The sequence below is a fragment of the Chinchilla lanigera genome, unplaced genomic scaffold, assembly GCF_000276665.1.
Source record: "Chinchilla lanigera isolate Chin_1 unplaced genomic scaffold, ChiLan1.0 scaffold00004, whole genome shotgun sequence".
Classification (NCBI taxonomy): Eukaryota; Metazoa; Chordata; class Mammalia; order Rodentia; family Chinchillidae; genus Chinchilla; species Chinchilla lanigera.
Window position 1 is genome coordinate 15,554,451 of NW_004955405.1, and position 7,250 is coordinate 15,561,700.

The 7,250-nt window shown below is 40.0% G+C and overlaps 1 pseudogene; it reads right to left on the bottom strand.

The window, feature by feature from the left end:
- Positions 1–1,604: 1,604 nt before the first annotated feature.
- Positions 1,605–5,485, bottom strand: LOC102021837 (annotated as a pseudogene).
- Between the last annotated feature and the right edge of the window lie 1,765 nt (positions 5,486–7,250).

Genomic DNA, 7,250 nt, shown 5'->3' on the forward strand with positions numbered 1-7,250 from the left:
ATTGGTATCATTCACCATTACCCCTAGTGATGCACTAGCAAAATTTTTGCTTCCTATCCCCACAACTGGCTGAGAAGTCTTAGTCCCAGAGGGCAGAAGGCTTATACCAGGAAGCACAACAATGATATCACTGAACTGGAAGCTAAGACTTCCCCCTGGTCATTTTGGTCTCCTCATGCCTCTGAGGAAACAAGCTGTGAAAGGAGTCACAGTGCTGTCAGGGGTGATTGACCTAGACTATCAAGGGGAAATTGGACTAGTACCCCACAATGGAGGAAAGGAAGAATATATGTGGAGTGCAGGAGATCCCTCAGGGCACCTTTTAGTCTCACCATGCCCTATTACTAAAGACAATGGGAAACTACAACATAATACAGGTACAATGAGAAATGGTCAAGAGCCTTCAGGAATGAAGGTATGGGTCATTTTACCAGGGAAAGAACCAAGACCTGCTGAGGTGCTTGCTGAAGGTCAAGGGCATACAGAATGGGTAGTGGAGGAAGGTAGTTCTAAATATCAGCTATGACCCCATGATCAGCTACAGAAAACAGAATTATAATTGTACTATTTCTCTCCTATATAGTTCTGATATAATATTTATAGAATTAATACTGGTTCTTAAGGATTGTTAAACCTTGTTATAATAAGTGTAAGCATCAACCAAAGAAAACTTACCTTCTCTTCTGGTGAGGGAATTAGTATGCTTCTGTTTGTATGCAGGATATTTTCACAAGTATGTAGAACACAAAGGGAAGGAACATTTTAGAGGTAATACATTAAATGATTTAATGTAAATGGTGGTTTTTTTGTTATATTTTTATTTTATTTTTACCCTGATTATAGTTCTAAGATCAACAATGATGCTTAACAGTGGAATTTATGAAATTATTATTTTTTTACAAAACAATTACAGATATGAAGCAAAACAGGTTTTTCTACTTCAGAAGCTGATATAGTATTTGAGATATCATCCTGAGGCAAGACATTAATGCCCATTAAGCTTTTGTGAAAGTAAAGATTTGAGAATAACTCTTGATGTACCAGACTTAACTTTCAATATCTGAGCTCTTGACGCTTTTAATATAAGATGTTCTTAATGAAAATGAAATGGATAGTATTTCATTGTATAAATATATCACAATTTATTCATTACAGGGCAATGGGAATGAACATCCTACAACATCACATGACATTATGAATGAATCTTACAAACAAAAGGAGCCAGATTTTTAAGAGGCACAGTATATATGATTCCATCCATGTAAGGTATAAAACCTGGCAAAACTAGTTAATAGTGCTACAAGTCAGTGTAACAACCCCTTGCAGAGTAGGTGGGAGGAACTAGCATTGGGAAGAGGACATGATAGGCATTTTTAGGTACAGTGTTTGTTTCATGATCCAGAATTTGGTTACACAAATATATTAAGCGTGTGTGATTCATTGAATTGTACACTTATAAAATGTGCACTTTAATATATGTATTATAACTAAATAAGTTTTTAAAAGATAGAAAAGAAACATACAGAAAAACTGGAAGACCTGGTCCTAAAATCTAAAATTAGGACTTTTGTTCACACTTTCACCATCATCAGAGGTTACTCAAATAAAAGACCACTACAAATTTGTTCTCTTATCTGTTTTTGTTCTTTTAAAATTTATTTTACATTGACATAATGTCCTCCTTTATCCATGTTGTTACAAATGACAGGATTTCTTTCTTTCTTTTGTTTTCTATCTACTGTGTCCCAGCCTTATTTAATTACAAATAAAGTGATGAGGGGATTAAAATCAAGAGTATCATTTAACTTCCTACCTTCCCTTTAATTGGTTCCCGCAAACTCCTCCCCCTTACCTTTCAAGCTTTCAATTCCTTCCTTAGTGAATGAAGAATTTAGTCCCCAGAGGCCTCGTGCAGACTCCAGGCTCTTTCCCTAGCTTCTCCCTTTTCCTCTGCCTGTTATCCCTGAGAAGAGCAATTGCCTCAGTCTGCATGCTTGGGAGAGCCCAGAGGCGACAGACACAGGAAGAAATGGTTTTCATTTTGGGCAAGGGACAAAGGAGTAGACGCAGGTCAAGAAAGTTCCGTAGCCTAGGGTGCCAAAGCCAGGCCTTGGGGCCAGGGGAAAGGATCCAGGCCCCCCTGAGAAAGGAGATCCTGCAGCTCCATGATCATCTCGGGAATAATCACTGCTCGATTGGTTGCCTTTAGGGCTTTGCTTACAGAACTCGGACAACGGACCACGTCTTCCCTCGAGCCCCAGCTGCTGGGTGACACGGCTGATTTGCTGCTGCGCAGCAGGAATTTGTTCTCCAGGTTGCCGCTCACTTGCTTCTCGATACTTGTCTGCTTTCTCCTTTGGGGTTTCACGGAGTTCTCCATCTTGTGTCTCTCCTGAAGGTTCTCCTTGTTGCTGGGCTCCTCCGCCCACCCCTGCCACTAGGGTTGCAGCTTGCACATGTTGTTGAAACTGAACTGCAGAGCCTCAAAGCAGATGGTCATTTGGTTGAACGCCTTCCCAAAGATAGCCCCCAGGGTGAGCCCAGTATCTGCCTGTGTGTATCCAGGGTGATCCTCTTCGCCTTTGAATGAAGCAATTTGCCAAGTGGCCAGAGTTCTTTGTGCACATCACTGATGTCCTGGGACTGCTCAGGGTTTTGCTCCAGCTTCTCCTCCACTTTCATGGCTCCTAGGTAGGCAGTGCAGGGGTTGGGGAGGTCCCCTGAGTTTTTCTTCACCCTGGCTTCGGCCTTGCCCTCGGGCTGAGAGCTCTTCTGGCCACCCGGGAACACTAGGCCCATTCCCACCTGAGGCCCACAGTATGCCAACTCTCCACAGAACTCGTGTAGGGGGCACCGGGCAATATCCCCCTGCCTCTGAGCCTGCCCTGTTCCCTGGGCCTTGGGAGCTTAGCCAGGTCCAAAGGTCAATCTAGTCTGGCTCCTGTCCTCTTGGACCATTGCTCCCACTGCCTGGCAGGGGCAAGAATGCAAAGTCTGAAGCCAGGTGTCTGAAGAAGGGCACCCTGAACTGGAGCCCTAAGAAATCAAACGACAGGATTTCTAAATGATATTTCAACAGCAGTGGACTAGTATTCTACTGTGTGTATATACTACATGGACTTTATGTACCCATCCACTAGTGGGCATGTAGGTGAATCTCCTATCTTAGATATTGTGAATATTGCTATAATAAACATGGTAGTGAACATATTTCTTCAACATACTTAATTGATTTCCTTTGTTTTTTTTTTTTTTTAATCTTTTCGAGACAGTATCTCACTATGCAGTTCAGGCTGGTTTTGAGCTCACTTTGTAGCCCAGGCTGGTCTTGAACTCCAGTGATCCTCCTGCCTCAGCCTCCCAACTGCTGAGATTACAGGCATGTGCCACCATGCCTAGCAGTTTTCCTTTGGATAAATACCAAGTAATGGGAATGATGGATCTTTTGGTTGTTCTGTTTTTAATCATTTTGAGGACCTTCTGTTAGTGGCTGTAATAACTCACATTCCCATATGTAGGTTTGCTTTTTCTTCACATCCTTGCTAATACTTTTTAACACTTGTCTTTTTGGTAATAGCCATCCTAACAAGTGTGAAGTGTTATCACATTGTGGTTTTAATTTGTATTTCGCTGTTGATTAGTGGCTGCTGATCAGTCTTTCCTATACCACTTAGTTATTTGTGTGGAAAACCTCCCTCTTTGAATAGGTGGTTTTGGAAGAGGTTAAAAAGCAAGGGAACAACAAATCAAGTCTAGCTATCAATAAGGTGACACACATCATAGCCAATGACCCTCATATTCTCATTAGAAGATTTTGAAATTTTACATAATAAATCCAGTTGCTTAAAAACTGACATAGCCAAGAATGGTGGTACATGCCTCTAATCTCAGCACTTGGAAGGCTGAGGCAGGAGAATCACTGCAAGTTTGAGGCCAGCTTGGGCTACATAGAGAGTTCAAAGACAGCCTGAAATACACATCAATACCCTGTCTCAAAAAACCAAAAATGAAAAACCAAAACAAACAAACAACAACAGCAACAACAACAAAATCCAAAAACAAAACCCCAAAAAACCAAACTGACCCAGATATAAATGTATGAAAATGTTTGGGCTGAACATTTATGTAGAACCTGGAAGTTAGAAGATCTGTTTTCTTGTATTTCTTCTGCTTTCAAGAAAATTTATTAAGCACATTTTATGTAAGCCTTTTTGCTGAAGCTGTGAGAGATGAAAAGATATGTAAAACACAGATCTTGACATCAACACGCTTTTTATCTCAGGAAGATAGCCCCACACAATGAAAAGATTAACACAAATATATAACATTATGTAAGGGTTGAATGGGAAACATTGATTAATCGCAGATTTTGGCCAGCCAAGAGAGAATGTACCGTGGGTGGTAAAGGACAGGAATAGTTTATCAAAGGAAATTGATCTTGAGTTGGCATGTGAAGGAAGGAATTTAAAGAAATAATGTAGACATGGAAATGTGAGAAGAAATTTCAAGTGAGAGTAACAGGGTAAACAAAGATGCTAAGAGATAAATACACAAAGGAGGTTTAATTGGGACTGCCTGTGGCTCCAAGTCTGAGAAGACATATTCAAAGAAACACTCTAGCAATTAAAAGCAATTCAAATAATTACTGGATCCTGAGAAACCACTTTGAAGATACCAACATGTATTACAGCAGCCATTGATATTTTCCTACCAATCTGTCCATAACTCTGTAATGTTTGTATTGTTCCTATGCTATTTAGTAGATGGATGTATGTTTATTATGTGTTTCCTACAACAACCATTGAGTGTAGTCAATGATTATTCAATTGGTCACTCATGTATAGCTCTATTTATTTTCTTTCAAAGCCACTTTGAAGAAACCAAAGTATAGTACAACAACTATTGATAATCTCCCACCGCTTTTATCTGTAACTCACTATTATTTGTCTATTTGTTTTCCTGAGAAACTATCTTGTAGATAACAATACGTAAAACAACCATTGATAATTTCCTACCACTTTGTCTGTAATTTGGTAAGCCTCCCTATTACTATGTTATCCTTCTTTTACTCTTTAAAATAATAATAATAAAAAATAATTACTGGAATCTTCCAAAGGCTGTCCACAGGGATCTATTCAATTGGTATTCCCAAGTATCATTTCTTAAAATATTTTCTATGCTGCTTGGATCTGATATCTTTCACATACTGCAGCTATAAGTAGGTCAGGGGTTGGTAAACTTTTTTGTAAAGGTCCAGATACTAAATGTTTTACTCTTTGCAGCTACTCAGCCAGCAGTTATAACATAAAAGCAGCCATAGATAATATGTAAAAGATGGAATGGTTGTGTTTCAATAAAACTTTATTAACATAGCAAGTGGTAGGCTGTTTTTGACTCACAGATGATAGATAGCCTGCTTGGTCCTCAACAAGACTCATCTAAACCTCCACAAAGTTGACCCTGCCCCACAACCTACCTGTGTCATTTTCATTTATATACAGAACTTTCCTCTACCTCACAATTAAATTGTATTCCTTATGATGCCAATTCCTGTTTTGTGTTAAGAATCAGGATTGTTAGGTACAGAAAGACAGAACAAGAATCCCAGATGTACTGAGGAACTATTCATTGTTTCTAATCTAAGTGACTGTGAGTCAACCCAAGAGATATTTTAAGAAAATTAATCTTTTAGCACTGTGTAGGATGAAGTATAGTGGGTATTAACAGAAAGTAGAGAGTAATTAAGAGGTTATTGCAAAGAACTTATGCAATAGTTGGAGTCTACACTGTAATGTCAGCCAGAAGGGATGAGTGTAGGACAAAATATAACTCAAAGTTTAGCTAGAATTGACAGATTTGATGGAGAGGAAGAAGGCAAGGGAAGAGATCAAAGATAGTAAGAAAAAGACTAAGTAGGAAAATATCTGAATCATTTGTGTCTACTTTTGAGTTCTCCTCCTTGCCTTGTAAACGTCAGTGTTCCTGAGATTCTTTCTACTCTTCCCTCCTCTCCCTTCCCTTCCCTTATCACTTCCAAAAAATTTCCTGAATGACCTGATTCGAATTCACAATTCTGACTGACTTCTCAGCTAATGATTTCCAAATCTATATCTAGCCCAGATATTTCTGGTAAGCTACAGGCCCACTTGTTAATCTTTCTCTTTGTATATCTAGAAGGACCCATAGGCCCCTCAGCTCAGGGTCGAATTGAAGTGTAATTTTACATTGCTTCCAAGCAAATAAGTTAGTTACTGCTTGGTGGATGCAGGCAGAGGAAAGAAGATTCCAGAGCGGAGACAAAGGTCTTATTTACTCAGCACAACCAGCAGCATGCATCATGAATCATGCTGAAATTCATTACACTTGCTCCCAAGGCACCATGAGGATGAAATGGAAGGCCGGAGGGAAAAGCCTAAACCTGCAGTGAACTACATTATAAGAAGGGGACGTGGAGCTTAAGAAACCCACTGCTTTATAGCAAGTAGTGAGCATATCTTCTATTTATCCTGGAAGGAGTCCCTTCAGGCTGCTCACTGCAAAAACAAAACCTGAAACATGCTCCAAGTAAAGAGCGATCAAGATCTTGCATTCTTAGCATAGTCAGTAACACGCATAGGAGCACAGGAGAACATGGAAAAGTGTCTGTTGCAACACAGCATGTCTGGAACGGAATTCACCAATTTCTTCCTTAAATCAGCTCTTCCATTTCTAGTGTTGCTGATGGAGACCATCCACCTCCCCAGTCATGCAAACCAGCTGCTGTAACAAATCATCACAAACTGGATGGCTTAAAACAACAAAAATTCATTTTTTCCCAGTTATAAATGCCACAAATCTGAAATCAGGTTTTGAGGGCTGGACTCCCTCAGAAGACTCTTCCGAGAATCTGTTCCTTGGCCTTTCTAGCTTCTAGTGGCTCCAGGAGTTTATCAGTTTGTAGCCACATTACTTCAATCTCTGTTCCCAAAGTCACATCACCTCCTCTTCGTCTTCAATCAAGTCTATCCTTCCTTCCTTCTGTCCCTTCCTTCCTTCCTTCCTTCCATCTATCATTCTTTCCTTCCTTTCTCTCTCCCTTCTTTCTTTCCCCTTCCTCCCTTCCTTCTTTTCCTTCCTCCCTCCCTCCCTCCCTTCCTTCCTTCCTTCCTTCCTTTCTTCCTTCCTTCCTTCCTTCCTTCCTTCCTTCCTTCCTTCCTTCCTTCCTTCCTTCCTCATTCTTATAAGGATATTTATCATTAGATTTAGACTCA